We start from the raw sequence: 18043 nt of genomic DNA on the forward strand, positions 1-18043 counted from the left end.
ATTTCTAATTTTGCAGGCTTTATTCTTTCTACTTATAAATATTCATTTTTACCATAGATAAACTACAAGTGAATAATTTGTAGCACTATACAATTATACAATATAGAAGAAGGAGGGAGTGAAAATGGAGGAGTGTAAAAAATCCCCACCACAAAGATGGTTTGAGACTTTTTAAAAATTTTATTTCAATAGTTTTTAGGGAACAGGTGGCCTTTGGTTACATGAATAAGTTCTTTAGTGGTGATATCTGAGATTTTGGTACACCCATCACCTAAGCAGTGTACAATCTACCCAACGTGTAGTATTTTGTCCCCAAAGTCCATTACTCTATATCATTCTTATGCCTTTATGTCCTCATAGCTTAGCTCCCACTTATAAGTGAGAGCACATGATATTTGGTTTTTCATTCCTGAGTTACTTTGCTTACAGTAATAGTCTCCAGTTTCATCCAGGTTGCTGCTAATGCCATGATTTCATTCTTTTTCTATAGCTCAGTAGTAAACCATGCTGTAAAAATGCCACATTTTCTTTATCCACTTGTTGGTTGATAGACATTTAGGCGGTTTCATACTTTCACAATTGTGAATTGGGCTGCTATATATATATGTGTGCAAGTATATTTTTCATATAATGACTTATTTTCCTTTGGGTAGAACCCACTAGTGGTATTGCTGGATCAAATCATAGTTCTACTTTCAGTTCTTCAAGGAGTCTCCATACTATTTAACCTAATGGTTGTACTAGTTTATATTCTCACCAGCAGTGGAAAAGTGTTCCCTTCTCCCCATATCTACATCAACATCTATTTTTTTGTGTGTTTTTTTACTTATGGCCATTCTTGTAGAAGTAAGGTGGTATCTCATTGTGGTTTTAATTTGCATTTCTCTGATTATTAGTGATGTTGGGCATATTTTCATGTTTGTTGGCAATTTGTTTATCTTCTTTTGAGAATTGTTTATTCATGTCCTTTGCCCACTTTTTGATGAGATTATTTGGGGTTTTAATCTGATTTGTTTGAGTTCCTTATGTATTCTGAACGTGAGTCCTTTGCCAAATGCATAGTTTGCAAACATTTTTGTTGCATTTGCTTTGGGGTTCTTGGCCATGAATTCCTCGCCTAAGCCATTGAACAGAAGAATTTTTTGATGTTATGTTCTAGAATTTTTATAGTTTCATGCCTTAGATTTAAGTCTTCAATCCATCTTGAGTTGATTTTTGTATAAGGTGAGAGATGAGAATTCAGTTTCATTCTTCCACATGTTGTTTGCCAATTATCCCAGCACCATTTGTTGAATAAAGTGTTTTTTTTTTTTTCTTACTTTATGCTTTTTGTATGCTCTATCGAAGATCAGTTGGCTGTATTTGGCTTTTCTTCTGGGTTATTTCTACTTTCCATTGGTCTATGTGCCTTTTTCTATACCACTTCCATGCTATTTTGGTAACTATTATAGCCTAGTAGTATAGTTTGGAGTTAGGTAAGGTGATGCCTCCAGATATATTCCTTGTGCTTAGTATCACTTTAGCTATGTGAGCTCTTTTTTGGCCCTGTATGAATTTTAAGATTGTTTTTTCTGGTTCTGTGAAGAATAATAATGGTATTTTGATGGAAATTACAATATTTATAGATGGCTTTTGACAGTGTGGTCATTTTCACAATATTAATTCTACCCATTCTTAAGCATGGGATGTGTTTCCATTTGTTTGTGTTGTCTATGATTTCTTTCGGCAATGTTTTGTAGTTTTCCTTGTAGAGATATTTTACCTACTTGGTTAGGTATATTCTCAAGAATTAATGTTTTTTTTTTGCTGCTGTTGTAAGTAAAAGGGGTCAAGTTCTTGATTTGATTCTCAGCTTAGTAGTTGTTGGTGTATAGCAATGCTATTGTTTTATGTACATTGATTTTTTTATCCTGAAACATTGCTGAATTTATTTATCAGATCTAAGATCTTTTTGAATGAATCTTCAGAGTTTTCTACACAGATTATCATATCATCACCAACCACTGACAGTTTGACTTTTCTCTTTTCTGATTAGGTGCTGAAATTATTTCTCTGTCTTGTCTGATTGTTCTGGCTAGGGCATCCAGCACTATGTTGAATGGAAATGGTGAAAGTAGGCATCCATGTCTTATTCCAGTTCTCAGAGGGAATGCCTTCAACATTTTCCCATTCAGTATGATGTTAGCTGTGGGTTTTTCAGAGATGTCTTTTATTACCTTGAAGTATATCCTTTCTTTACCAATTTTGCTGAGGGTTTTTTATCATAAAGGGATGATCGATTTGTCACATGTTTTTTCTGTGTCTATTGAGATGGTTATGTGATTTTGTTTTTCATTCTATTTATGTGATATGTCATATTTACTGACTTGCATATGTTAAACCATCCCTGCATCCCTGGTGTGAAACCCATTTGATCATGATGTATTATCTTTTTGAGATGCTGTTGAATTCAGATAGCCAGTATTTGGTTGAGGGCTTTTTTCGTCTATGTTCATCGGGGACATTGGTCTGTAGTTTTCTTTTTTTGTTATGTTCTTTCCTGGTTTGGTATTAGAGTGATACTGACTTCATAGAATCATTTAGGAAGAATTTCCTCTTTCTTTATCTTTTGGAATAGTTTCAGTAGGAAATGTACCAATTCTTTGAATGTCTGATAGAATTCAGCTGGGAATCCATCTGGTCCCAGACTTTCATTGTTGGTAATTTAAGTAATGACTATTTTAATCTTCCTACTTGTTATTCGTCTGTTCAGAGTTTCCTTTTTTTTTTCTGATTTGATCTAGGAGGGCTGTATATTTCCACAAATTTATCCATCTCCCCTAAATTTTCCAGTTTTTTCACATAATGCTGTTCATAGTAACGTTGAATTATCTTTTGTATTTCTGTAATATTGGTTGTGATACCTCCCGTTTCAATTCTCATTGAGTTTATTTGGATCTTCTCCCTTTTTTCTTGGTTAACCTCACTAATAGTCTATCAAATTCATTTGTCGTTTCAAAGAAACAGCTTTCTGTCGTTTATCCTCTGCATATTTTTTGTTTCAATTTGTTTATTATACTTAAAGTTCTGGGGTACATGTGCAGATCATGCAGGTTTGTTACATAGGTATATATATGACATGGTGGTGGTTTGCTGCATCCATCACCCCGTAATTTACATTAGGTATTTCTCCTAATGCTATTCCTCCCCAATACCTGCAGGCCCTGCTATTCCTCCTCTAACCCCCCCACCATCTAGGCCTCAGTGTATGATGTTTCCCTCCCTGTGTCCATATGTTCTAATTGTTCAACACCTACTTATAAGTGAGAACATGCAGTGTTTGTTTTTCCATTCTTGTGTCAGTTTGCTAAGAATGATGGTTTCCAGCTTCATCCATGTCCCTACTAAGGGTATGAACTCATCATTTTTTATGGCTGCATAGTATTCCATGGTGGATATGTGCTGCATTTTCTTTATCCAGTCTATCTTTAATGGGCATTTGGGTTGGTTCCAAATCTTTGCTGTTATAAACAGTGCCTCAGTGAACATAAGTGTACATGTGTCTTTATAATAGAACAATTTATAATCCTTTGAGTATATACTGAGTAATGGGATTTTTGTCAAATGGAATTTCTATTTCTATATCCTTGAGGAATTGCCACACTGTCTTCCACAATGGTTGAACTAATTTACACTCCCACCAACAGTGTAAAAGCATTCCTGTTTCTCCACATCCTCTCCAGCATCTGTTGTCTCCTGATTTTTTAATGATTGCCATTCTAACTGGCGTGAGGTGGTATCTCAATGTGGTTTTGATTTGCATTTCTTTAATTACTAGTGATTATGAGCTTTTTTTCACATATTTGTTGGCTGCATAAAGATCCGATGGTTTTAAAATTGGGAGTTTCCTCTCAACAAGCCCTTTTGTCTGCTGCCATGTGAGATGTGCCTTTCAACTATCACTATGGTGGTCAGGCCTCCCAGACACATGGAATTGTAAGTCCAATAAACTTCTTTCTTTGTAAATTGCACAGTTTCAGGTATGTTTTTATCAGCAGCATGAAAATAGACTAATGAGGTAAATTGGTACCAGAAGAATGGATTGCTGCTGCAAAGATAACTGAAAATTGGAAGATACTTCAGAACAGGATAACAGTTAGAGGTTGGAATGGTTTGGAGGGCTCAGAAGAAGATGGGAATATGCTGGAAATTCTGGAGCTCCATGTGGACTTGTTGAATGGCTTTGACCAAAATGCTGATAATGATATGGACAATGAAATCCAGGCTGAGGTGGTCTCAGATAGAGATGAGTAACTTGTTGGGAACTGGAGCAAAAGTGATTCTTGTTCTGTTTTAGCAAAGTGAATGGCAGAAATTTGTCCTTACCCTAGAGATCTGTGAAACTTTGATTTTGGAAGAAATGATTTAGCGTATCTGGTGGAATAAATTTCTAAGCAGCAAAGCATTCAAGAAGTGACTTGGGTGCTGTTAAAGGCATTCAGTTTTATAAAGGAAGTAGAGCATAAAAGTTCAGAAAATTTTCAGCATGACAATGTGAAACAAAAGAAAACTCAATTTTCTGAGGAGAAATTCAAGGCTGCTGCAGAAATGTGCATAAGTAATGAGGAACCAAATGTTCGTCCACATGACGGCAGAGAAAATGTCTCCAAGGCATGGCAGAGGTCTTCACACAGCTGCTCCTGTTACAGCCCCAGAGGTTTAGGAGGAAATAATGGTTTTGTGGGCTGGGACCAGGGTCCCTCTGCTGTATGTTGTCTAGGTACTTGGTGCCCTGCCTCCCAGCTGCTCCAGCTAGGAAAAAAAGGGGCCAAGGTCCAGCTCAGGCTGTTGCTTCAGAGGGTGGAGGCCCCATGTCTTAATGGCTTTCACATGTTGAGTGTGGGAGTGCAGAGAAGTCAAGAATTGAGGTTTGGGAACCTCCAACTAGATTTTAGTAGTTGTATGGAAATGCATGAATGCTCAAGCAGAAGTTTGCTGCAAGGGGAGAGCTCTCATGGAGAACCTCTGCTAGGGTAGTACGTAAGGGAAATGTGGGATGAGAGCCCCCACACAGAGTCCCTACTGGGGCACTGCCTAGTGGAGCTGTGAGAAGAGGGCCATCATCCTCCAGACCCTGGAATGGTAGATCCACTGACAACTTAGCTTGCACTGTGTGGCTTGCACAGCCACAGACATTCAGTGCCAGCCTGTAAAAGCAGGCAGGTGAAAGGCTATAACCTGCAAATCCACAAGGGTGGAGCTGTCCAAAACCATGGGAACCCACCTCTTGCATCAGTGTGACCAGGATGTGAGACATGGAGTCAAAGGAGATCATTTTGGAGCTTTAAGATTTGATTGCCTTACTGGATTTTGGACTTGCATGGGGCCTGTAGCTGCTTCATTTTGACCAATTTCTTTCATTTGTAATGGCTCTATTACCCAATGCCTGCACTGCCATTGTATCTAGGAAGTAACTAAATTGCTTTTGATTTTCCAGGCTCATAGGTGGAAGAGACTTGCCTTGTCTCAGATGAGACTTTAAACTGTGGAAATTTGAGTTAATGCTAAAATGAGTTAAGACTTTGCAAGATTTTTTGGAAGGCATTCTGGTTTTTGAAATGTGAGTACATGAGATTTGGAAGGGGCCAGGGGAAGAATGATATGGTTTGACTGTGTTCCCACCCATATCTCATCTTTAATTCCTACATGCTGTAGATGCGACCCAGTGGAAGGTAACTGAATTATGGGGGCAGGTCTTTCCTTTGCTGTTCTTATGATAATGAATAAGCCTTAGGAGATCTGATGGTTTTAAAAAGGGGAGTTCCCTGCACCTGCTCTCTTCTCTTCTCTGCCACCATGTGAAACATGCCTTTCACCTTCCATGATTGTGGGGCCTCCCCTGCCACATGGAATTGTAAGTCCAATAAACCTCTCTCCTTCGTAAACTGCCCATTGTTGGATATGTCTATCAGCAGTGTGAAAATGTACTAATTGAAGGAGGTTACATTTTGGTGCATTTTAAGATTTTAGTTTTTAAGATTTAGAATTCCTTTAGGTATTTCTTCTACTGCTGGTTTAGTAGTAGCAAATTCTCTCAGCATATGTTTGTCTAAAAAATACTTTATTTCATCTTGATTAATGAAGCTTTGAAGCACAGTACTACTCGATAACAATAATCTTGGCTGACAATTGTTTTGTTTAAGGAGGCTATAGATAGGACCTCAGCTTCTTCTGGCTTCTCAGGTTTCTTCTCAGAAATGAACTGTTAATCTGATAGGTTTTTCTGTATAAATTAACCTAACACTTTAGTCTCACAGCTCTTAAGATTCTTTCCTTTGTCTTGACCTTATGCAGAGACTAACCTGATGACTATATGCCGAGGTGATATAGTTAGGCTTTGTGTCCCCACACAAATCTCCTCTTGGATTATAATCCCCATAATCCCCACATGTCAACAGAAAGACTAGGTGGAGGGTAATTGTATCATGGGGGTAGTTTCCCCATGCTATTCTTATGATAGTGAGTTCTCAAGAGATCTGATGGTTTTATAAGGACCTCTTCCCCCTTCACTTGGCACTTCTCCTTCCTCCTACCTTGCAAAGAAGATGCCTTCCTTCCCCCTCACATTCCACCATGATTGTAAGTTTGCTGAGGCTATACCAGCCATGCTGAACTCTTTCCTTTATAAAAACAATTAAAACTCTTTCTATTATAAATTACCCAGTCTCAGGCAGTTCTTTAAGGCACTATGTAAACAGAAAAATACACTACATCTTTCTCTGATGAATTTTCCAGGAGTTCTTTGAGCTTCTTATATTGGGATGTCTAGATCTCTGGCAGAGCCAGGGACATTTTCCTCAATTATTTCCTCAGTCATTTTTTTCAAACTTTCAGATTTCTCTTCTTCCTTAAGAATACAAATTATTCTTAGGTTTGGCCACTTAAGATAATCACAGGCCAGGTGTGGTGGCCCACACCTGTAATCCCAGCACTTTGGGAGGCCAAGGTAGGTGGATTACCTGAGGTTAGGAGTTTAAGACCAGCCTGGCCAACATGGTGAAACCCCATCTCTACTAAAAATACAAAAAAATTAGCTGGACTTGGTGGTAGGCACCTGTCACTCCAGCTACTCAGGAGGCTGAGACTGGGGAATCACTTGAACCCAGGAGGCAGAGTTTGCAGTGGGCCAAGATCATGTCATTGCACTCCAGCCTGGAAAGCAAGAGTGAAACTTTGTCTCAAAAAAAGAGATAATCACAAACATCTTTGGGGCTTTGTTTATTTTATTTATTTATTTTTCTTTGATTGGATTAATTTGAAAGCCTAGATTTTGAGCTCTGATGTTCTTTCTTCCACTTGTTCTAGTCTATGGTTAAAACTTTCAAGTGCATTTTTTATTTCCCTATGTGTTTCTTTCATTTCCAGAAGTTGTGACTGTTTTTTATAATGATATATAAATGTAGAAAATTTTTCATCTATATTTTCTATTTCTTTGTATCCTTTCTCTAGTATATCCTTGAGTAGCTTAGTAATCAACCTTCTGCATTCTTTATCTGCCAATTCAGAGACTCTTTTTTATTTGGATCCATTGCTGGGGAGCTAGTGTGTTCTTTTGAGGGTGTTATAGAACGCTGTTTCTCATGTTACTAGAATCACTTTTCTGTTTTCTTCTCATTTGGGTGGACTATTACCTAACAATGTTCTCAAATTCATTTTTGTTTGTTGTGTATTATTTTTAATGTAATTTTCCTTTTTTTCTCATAAAGATCAGACTTAATGTTTATTTTATCCTAATTTGTTATTTGGTGCTTGTAGGGGTAAAGACTCTATGAGATTCTTAGTTATAGAAAGTCTTTGTGCACTTGCTTTCCCCAAAGCTGGTTGTAGCAGTTCCATTCCTGGTGTGTGGGTGAGTTCACTGTCTTTTACAGATTTGGAATGTCAGGGGTCTCTTGAAGTTAATCTCATATTCTCATGGTGTACACCTTATTTATTAATTTTTTTCCAAATGTCTTATTACTGTGTTGATAATTCAGACTTCGGGTCAATAGGGAAAGTATCACTGGGTAGGCACTGGTTGTTGCTAAGGTGGAGTAGTAGCTGTAGTACCTAATTGTGGGCCAATGTATCAGCCTTGATGAGAGAAGCCAGGGGAGCTCTCAATTAGATGTGCTGAAGTTTTATCAGGGTGAAGAGTGGGAGCCACTTTAGCTCCTCTGTGAGGTCAACAACAAAGCTATTCACCTCACAGTGTCACTTCTATCCTAGTGTTTCAGCTCTTCAGATCCTACAGGCACCAGTTTTCATACAAATAAATGTTGACATTGCAAGTATAGAGGAATTTTGACTGCCTTTCATGTAGGCCTGAATCTGGGGTGTGCTTCTCCCATAGGGCTACAATCACCCTTGATGGTTCCAGAAAGACTGTCTATAGGTGCCTGCACAGTGTGTTCCTGTGGAGTAAGTTTCATCTGTATATGCAGTGGAGTACTGTGGGAAAAAGGGACCCCTTATCCCAGGTTATTTATCATCACAGAGGGTGCCTGCCTCTTGGGTTATACACTTTCTTTACTGCACTCAGCACTGCAATGGTCTCTCTGCTGTGAGAAACTACCCACTGGTGGAAAGACATGGAACTCAAGGCCTGCTATCCAGATTCTTTTGTCCCGTAGGGTGATCCTGATGTCATACTCTTCCCCTTCACCTAGGGATGGGACTTCCTGAAAGCTGGATTGCAGTGATTGTCATTGCTCTTCCAGTCTAGCAACCCAGTGCAAGTACCAGCCTCTGGGCTGGTGCTGAGGAATGTCTGCAAAGTATCTTGTGATGTGATCAGGTCTGTTAACCATGGATACCAGCACCTGCTCTGGTAGAAGTGGCAGGGGAGTGATATAGACTTTGTGAGAATCTTTGGTTGTAGATAGGTTTAGTATGCCAGCTTTCTCTCATTGTGTTTGTGCTAGCAGGGAAGTTGTCATGTGGTCACACACAGCATCTCCAGTTAGCCAGGATGTTGCAGGAAATGGAGTTAGGTATTGTCTTCCCCTTCCTGCCATCAGAGTTATTCTGATATGAGTTGCAGTAATGGCCTGAGTTGGTTGGCCTCCAGTCAGGAGGTGGCGCTTTCAAGAGAGCACCAGCTATAGTATTAGCAGTGGGATCTGAGCTTGCCTTATATTGTCCAGGGGAAGTATTCTGATTTCTCAGGCAATGGGTGGAGCCGTAAAGCTCTCAAGAGTTTTTCTTTTGTGTTCAGCTTCCAGGGCAAATAGAGATACGTCGTCATGTTGGGACAGGATTAGGGAGGTCTGAGCTCAAACTCTCCTTGGGTGGAGACTGCCATGACCGTTGCTGGGAGGCAGGGAGTAGTTCTCAGGCCAATGGGGTTATGTTTCAGACGGGGTTATGGCTGTGTCTGCTGTGTAGTATAGTTCATGAGGGAAGTCAGGGATAGCTGGTAGTGAAAAACCTTACCCAGTTCCCATGCAGTTGGTGAGGCCGGTCTCACTCCCACAGTGCCCTACTAAAAGCACCGAGTTTAGATCCAGGCAGTCTGTGTGTAAAACTCAGACCTGCTCCAGGTCATAAGCTTCCCCTCTAAGAAAGCAAGCAGAATTTTCAGGCCACATGCCTCCCCACCTGCCCACAATGTCAGCAGCGACTGTGCTGCTCTTACCTGCAGCAGTTGCCACTCACTCCCCAGATTCTCCTCAAGGAAATTTGTGCCCACTTGCTACTATCACAACATTTAGTTGGAAGTGTCTTTAACCCTGTAACCCCTACCTAATTACATTGGCTTCTTTCCTAAGGGCCCCTGAGAAACATAATCAGAGATGGCTTCCCTGGGCTCAAACTGGCCAGTGAAAGTGCCTATGAGGCTCTTTTCACTGCTGCTTCTACTTACACTTTGCATGACTACCTAAATCTATTCCAGCTCTAGGCACTGTTAAATCCTTCTCCTATGATCTGGATTTTCAGATTCTTAAATAAAGAAGTGTATTTAGAGGCAGGTTTTCTTCCTCTCACACTTTGGGAACTCAGAATTTTTGGCCTGTCTTCTGGAGTTTGCAGCAGTGTACTGTTTCTTTCAAAGGATTTGTGAATTCTTTTGGTTTCCCTGGTATGTTTTTGTGGTGGTTCTTGGAACAGAAGTTCAGTGTGAATCTCCACACACTGCTCTGTTCATCCAAGTGGGAGATGCATGTTAGCCCTGCCTCTTATCTGCCATCTTCCTGAAATAAGCAGTTTGAGATATTTAATCCATTCATATTTGGTAAAAACCACACACAGGACAGAGCTGTGTGTAGAAAACAAAAACTAAGGATGAGACTGAATCCAACATGAATTTGTTGATCACCTATTTTTTTCTAGGTTTTATGGAATAAGTTCACGTATAACAAAAGACAAATTGGCAGGTGGTTTAGAAAACATGACTCAACTATACACTGTCTGCAAGAAACTCACTTCAAATATCATGCAGGTGAGTTGAAAGAAAAAAATGGAAAGAGCCTATGATCCAAACATTAATTTAAGGAATGTATAAGTGCCTATGTCAATATCACCCAAAGTAGATTTCAAAACAGTTACTAGAGACAGAGAGGGACATTATATGCTGGAAAAAGGATCAATCCACAAAGAATATATGACAATCATAAATGCTGCAATATATGTGACACAAAAATCAAAAGGACTGAAGGGAAATAGATAAATCTACAATTATAGCTGAGGACTTCAACACCCTCCTTTCAATGATAGATAGACAAAAAATGTTCGCAAGGATATAGAAATCAGTAACACCATTTGCCAACAAGATCTAATCAACATTTTAAGAACTCTCTATCCAGCGACAGCCGAACACTTATTCTTTTCAAGTAACCATAGAACGTATAACAATACAGATCATGTCCTGGGCCATAAAATAAATCTTTGCATATTAAAAAAATTATAATCATACAGACTGTATCCTCTAACTCCAAGTAAATCAAATTAGAAAAAAAAAAAAAAAAAGGAAAAAAAAAGAAAAAAATAAAAAACATAGAAGAGAAAAAAACACTTCTAAATAATTCATGAGTCAAAGAGGAACTTTCAAGGGAAAAAAAAAATACATTGCACTGCTTAAAATTAAAATCATACCAAAATTTGTGTGACACAGCTAAACAGTGATGAGAGGGAAATTTATACTACTAGATGCATGCATTTTAAAAAGTATCAAATCAATAATCTAAATTTCCAGTTAAAGAACCCAGGAAAAGAAGAGCAAAAATAAAAGCAGAAGTCAATTTAATTGAAAATATTAAAAAATAGAGTATACTAATAAGTCAAAGATCTGTTTCTCTGAAAAAAATCAGTAAGATTTGTAGACCACTAACAAGATTGCCAAAGAAACAAAGAGATAATCAGAAGTTAACAATATCAGGAAAGAAACAGGGCATATCATTACAAATCCCTTCAATATAAAAAAGGATAATAAAGAAATAGGATAGACAAGTCCACTTACGTATACATTTGACAACTTGTAAATTAAATAACATAGACCTTGTGGATAAAATGAATAAAATTCCTTGAAAAATATACACTACTATAACTCATATTTTATGGGATAATTTGAATAGCCCTTATAACTATTAAGAAAATTGTATTAGTAATTTTAAAACTCCCAAAAGCAAAATCTACTGGCCCAGATATTTTCCTTGGAGAATTCAACCAAACAAATAAAGCAGAATTAATACCAAGTCTATAAAATGTGTTCAAGAAAATAGAAAAGAAGGGTCCACTTTCCCAAGGAAAGACCACTTCCTAATACCTTTTATGAAGCTGTGATTAACCTTCTACCAAAATCGGAAAAAGAGACTGCAACAAAAGGAAGTAGCAGACCATATTCCTCAAAAATGTAGATGTAAAATTTCTTAACAAAAGCTTAGGAAATTGAATTAAGTAATGTAAAAAAAGAAGAAAATACCATGACCAAATGGGTTTATTCTATGGATGCAAATTGGTATAGTGTTTGAGAATAAATAAATAAAATCTGCTTTAGTAACAGGCTAAAGAAAAAAATTATGTAATCATATGAATCAATGCAGGAACCAATAGAAAAAACTCAGAATCCAGTTATTTTGTTTTGAGCTGTCTGAACTTTCAGGATCTCTATTTTAGTGTCTGTCATAAGTTTTGGAAAATTATTGACAATTATTTCTCCAAATATTCATTTGGCTTTTTTATATCTTTATTCTCCTTCTGATGTTTTAATAGTGCATGTTACACCTTTTGAAATTGTTCTGCAATTCTTAGATATTCTGCTCTTTTTATTTTCCCTTCTTTTTTGACTTTGCATTTCAGTTTGGAAAGTTTACATTGACATATCTTCAAGCCCAATTATTCTTTCTTCTCTGTGAGTAGTCTGCTCTCAAGACCATTGGAGCGTTCTTCATTTTTCTTAAAATATCTTGAATTTGTAACATTTCCTTGGTTCTTTTTTTAGTATTTCCATCTCTCTGCTTACATTCCCCAATTGTCCTTGCAAGTTGTCTGCATGTTTCATTTGATTTGCATTTTTCATTTGATCTCTTAACATATTAATGACAGTTATTTAAATTCCTAGTCTGGTAATTCCAACATTTCTGCCTTATCTGTCATCTTTTGTTGCTGCTTGGTTTGTGTAGGCTGTGTTTTCTTGTTTTTTATCATGTCTTGAAATGTTTTGTTGAAAGTTGGACATGATGGGTGGACTAATAAGACCTAAGTTAAACAGGTCTTTAATGTGAAGTTTTATGTTAATCTGCCTCGTTATCTGTGTTTAATGTTTGCTGTACTGTAGGTGTCCAAGCTTTCAAATCTCTCTAGTGTTTTTTATTTTTGTCTCCCTTCTTGATTTGGGTTTTCCTAAAAAATACCTTCTTAAATGGAGAGTGATCCTTACAGTCCTTTCATCTCTAATTCACTATTATTACACTGGAGACTTGTTGATGTGGTTGCAAGGTATATGGAAAAGGGAAAACATTCTATTTTTTCTATTTTTATGACTTAATCTCAGTCTTTAGCCAGAGGAAGGTTGGCCTTCATTAACAGTAGGGTCATGCAGGATGGCAGCTGGCTTACAGCGGGGAATGATATAACATGATTACAAAACCACAAGAGTAGATGACAAGGGAGCAAGAAAGTGATACCAGGCATGAAGATTAGAATGCGTTGGAGATGAGAGGAACAGGACATGTTGAAGGAGGATGGGAGCACGGTGATCTGTAAATGACATTCCTGATTTTCTCCATGCTGAATGACAATAAGTTGGCTGTGTTAGAATAAACGATGTTGAGGAGCAGTAAAATCCTTAAGAGAGGTGATACTACATAAAGCAAAGATGGAGTGTTTGACATAGACATTGAGGATGTTAAGAAGTATGTTTATCAGAGAAAAATTATTTCATAGAACATATGTAATGATTTGTGAGAAAGGGAAATTTGGATCAGGAGAGAGGAAGTATATATAGTTAGTTATGGCTATCAAAATGTAGGAGATGACTGGATAAGTTTATATGTTAGGCAAGATAGCAAAATACATAAGACAGATATCCTAACCTCAAAAAGCTAAAGGGGAATAAATACAGCCATTTACTATAAAAATACTCCACAGGGATTCATTTACTGTCCCATGCATGCAGCACTTGTGCATAATATGCCTGTGTGTTCTTCAAAATCAGGAGGCTCTTTGCTGATGGGTTATACTTTCCCTAGTATGCTAGTAGGTTGGAAAGGCCCAAATGTTGTCATGGGAATGGTGGGATGTTTTTATTTTGACATACAAGGAAGTCATATTACTGGGGTTATACCTTCAGGTTATCCACAATGAACTCTTTCTAAGATGTGAAACTATTCTTGATACCAAGCCAGAAACCACCTTTGGCAGTAGTACAATAAGGCTCTGAATACTGAACTACCTCAATGCCTTTTGGATGTAGTCTGAGTATAAATCCTATAAACAAATTAATTGACTGAATAGTGGATAGTTTGTGGTTTCACTGCTCTTATTTCCGTTTCTAAGTTTTTTATAAAGGTCTGTCTCAAAAAGAAATTAAGTGTATTATTTTGTTACCAGATCAATATTCTATATCAACTAGTAGGTTGGAATTCTTGGTAATAAGCCTTAAGCAAGGAGGGAAAAATTACTTCTGCCAGCGACTAATTTAGGAATGGATGGATTCCATTTGTCTTACAGTAACTCAGTGGAGGCTTATCTTAGTGTGGACAACATAGTTCCTGTGTGATCAGTTTTCAAAGGCTTTGTGTTTGGCAGCCTGAAAACTTTAATTTAGGTCAGAATCTTGTATTTTTTGGAGAGAAAACAAGGCCAGATACCTTAATCTGAGATTCAGCCTCACTGAATAAGCATGTGGTCCAGTAAGTCAAATAATCTATTTCTGACCAAGCTATTTCCCGCATTGTTTTTTTTTTTCATTCTTAAGACAAAATCAAGATTGTTTTGCACATAGCTGCTCAGAATACAAATGCACGCAAAGAAAATATGGTGGCCTTAAAAGAAAAAGCCAGTCACAAACACAAAGGCAGTAGCAAGTATCCCACCAATGCTGCGTGATTAAAATAAAATCTAACATGTAGGTGAGCTATAATGTAGTTTTACCCGTCTTATACTTAACCTGGAGTGTCATGTGCCAGATTCAGACTGACTCCTGCATTTACAATCAATACCACATCTCTTACAAAACGATCACCTAGCTATTAATATATTGAAGATTTGATTTGACTCTAGCCAATAGTATACCTATATGGCATATGTAATTTATGGTAAGTGTCCATTAAAAAATTTATTTTTCTCTCTCCTTCTGCTGTCTTGTATATAGGTGGACATGAATGAAAGCAGGTATCTTAGACAACAGGTTTCCTTGAAAAGGAAGAAAATGAATGATATAGGAACAAGATAGACAAAGCTTGGCTATTTGACACTGAAGAATGTTGTTCCAGCCCTGGGTTACTTATCCTCCAAATAAGTAGAGAAATAAAATTATTTATTATCTGTTTAAAGATTAATCTTTTATTTATACTCTAGAAGGAAGTACTGTTTATAGAGTTTTCTACCTTCTAAGATGCCCACTTCATGCCAAGGAAATCTTGGCACTTTTTTCCTGCAAAACCATAAAATGCAGACTGCTTCGAATGAAACCTTTTCTCAGCACTTTTCTATCATTGAAAGAATGCCAGTTCCAGGCATCTTTTCCTTTAGAATCCTTCAGGAGATTTAAGCATCAATCTCTGTGAGTCTCAAATTCTGAAAGAAACTATGTACAGGTCCACAATGAACTTGAGATTATGGACCTCCACACTGGGGCTTGTATAATAGGGGAGAGTCCCACTCTTCATTTCCTTTTCCATGAGGAGGCAATCAAATATCTTTTAAGCATTCCTTCTTGACTGAAAAATCAAACAAGGGAAGCCTCTCTTACTCCCTTCCTTATCAATTTCCAGACCTTTATTTGGACTGGAGCTGGATAATATTAGAGTAGCAGAACTGGTGTTCTCCTCTCTCAGTAGATGTTGCCAGGAACTATGTCCAGAATGGTATTTCCTAGGTTGTCTTCCAGGGTTTTTATAATTTTAGGTTTTACTTTTAAGTCTTTAATCCATCCTCAGTTAATTTTTGTATCATTTTTATAAGGAGGGGGTCCAGATCCAATCTTCTGCATATGGCTAGCCAGTTATCTCAGCACTATTTATTGAATAGGGAATCCTTTTCCTATTGCTTCTTTTTGTCAACTTTGATGGACACCAGCTGGTTGTAGGTGTGTAGCTTTATTTCTGGGTTCTCTATTCTCTTCCATTGGTTCATGCATCTGTTTTTATACAGTACCATGCTGTTTTTGTTACTGTAGCCTTATAACATAGTTTGAAGTTGACTAGCTTGATGTCTCCCCTTTGTTCTTTTTATTTAGGATTGCCTTGCCTATTGGGGCCCTTTTTATGTTCCATAGGAATTGAAAAATAGTTGTTGTTTTTTTTCCCTAATTTTGTGAAGAATGCCATTGGTAATTTGATAGAAATAACATCTATAAGTTACTTTGGACCATATATTTATTATCACAATATTGATTCTTACTATTCATGAGCATGGAATGTTCTTCCATTTGTTTGTGTCATCTCTGATTTCCTTGAACAGTGTTTTGTGCTTTTCATTGTGGAGAGTTCTTACCTCTCTGATTAGCTATATCCCTAGGTATTTTATTCTCTTTATGGCTCTTGTGAATGGAATTGCATTCTTGATTTGGCTCTCAGTTTGAAAGTTGTTGGTATATAGAAATACTACCAATTTTTATACATCAATTTTGTATCCTGACACTTTGCTGAAATTGTTTATCAGATGAATAAACAATTTGGGCAGAGACTATGGTGTTTTCTTAAGTATAGTATCATGTTATTTGCAAACAGAGATGTTTTCACTTTGTTTCTTGATATTTGGATTTTTTTTTCTCCCTCTTGATTTCTTTGGCTAGGACTTTAATTACTATGTTTAATAGGAGTGGTGACAGTAGGCACCACTATTTTGTTCTGGTTCTCCAGGGGAATGCTTCCATTATTTGCCCATTGGGAATGATTTGGGCTGTGGATTTGTCATAGATGGCTCTTATTATTTTGAGGTATGTTCCCTCAATTACTAGTTTTTTGAAGGTTTTTAACATAAAAAGATGTTGAATTTTATTGAAAGACTTTTCTGCATCTATTGAGATGATCATGTCATTTTGGTTTTAGTTTTATTTATGTGGTAAATCACATTTATCGATTTGCATATGTTGAACCAACCATGCATCCCACACATAAAACCTACTTGATCATGGTCAGTTAGCTTTTTGATGTTCAGTCTGATTCAGTTTGCTAGTATTTTGTTGAGAATTTTTTGCCTCAATGTTCATCAAGAATATTGGCCTGAAGGTATTTCTTTTTTAATTGTATCTTTGTCAGGTTTTGATGCCAAGGTGATGCTGATCTCAATGGGTTATGGAGGAATCTCTTCTCAATTTTTTGTAATTGATTCAGTAGGAATGGTACCAATACTTCTTTATATATCAGGTGGAATTCAGTTGTGAGTTCATCTGCCCATGGGCCTTTTCTGGCATAGGCTTTTTATTATTGATTCAGTTTGGGAGCTCATTATTGGTCTATTCAGGGAATCTATTTCTTCTTGGTTCAATCTTGAGAGATTTTATATTTCCAGGAATTTATCTATTTCTTCTAAGTTTTCTAGTTTGTGTGCATAGTGGTGTCCATAGTAGTCTCTGACGGTTTTAAAATGCTGTGGGATTAGTGGTAATGTCCCTTTGTCATTTTGGATTGTGTTTATTTATATCCTCTCTCTTTTTTTCTTTAATAGTCTCATGAGAAGTTTAACAATGTTACTTATTCTTTCAAATAACCAACTCCTGGAATTCTTGATCTTTTGTTTTATTTTTTGCATCTGAGCTTCCTTAAGCTCAGCTCTGATTTTGGTTATTTCTTGTTTTCTGCTAGCTTTAGGGTTGGTTTGCTTTAGTTTCTGTAGGTGTGAAGTCAGGTTTTTAATTTGTGATCTTTCTTTTTGATGTGGGTGCTTAGCACTGTCAACTTCCTTCTAAAAACTGCTTTAGCTGTGTCCCACAAATACTGGTGTGTTGTATCTTTGTTCTCATTAGTTTCATATAATTTTTCATTTCTGCCTTAATTTCATTGTTTAGGAAAAAGCCATTGAGGAACAAGTTGTTTAATTTCCATGTAACAATATGACTTTCAGGAATTTTCTTAGGATCTATTTCTATTTTTATTGTGCTGTGGTCTGTTAGCGTGTTTGATATAATTTTTTTAAATTATAATTTTTTTAAAGATTGTTTTATGGTCAACTGCCTGGTCAAATTTAGTGTATATGTCATGTGTAGATGAGTATATTGTTTCTGAGTGAAGTTCTGTAGATGTCTGTTAGGACCATTTGGTCAAATGCTGACTTCAGACCTTATTAATTTATTTGTTTTAATTTTCTGCCTTGATTATCTGTCTAATACTCTCATTAGGGTGTTGAAGTTTCCCACTATTAC

The sequence above is a fragment of the Sapajus apella genome, unplaced genomic scaffold (assembly GCF_009761245.1).
Source record: "Sapajus apella isolate SASKATOON/1434 unplaced genomic scaffold, GSC_monkey_1.0 scaffold6, whole genome shotgun sequence".
Classification (NCBI taxonomy): domain Eukaryota; kingdom Metazoa; phylum Chordata; class Mammalia; order Primates; family Cebidae; genus Sapajus; species Sapajus apella.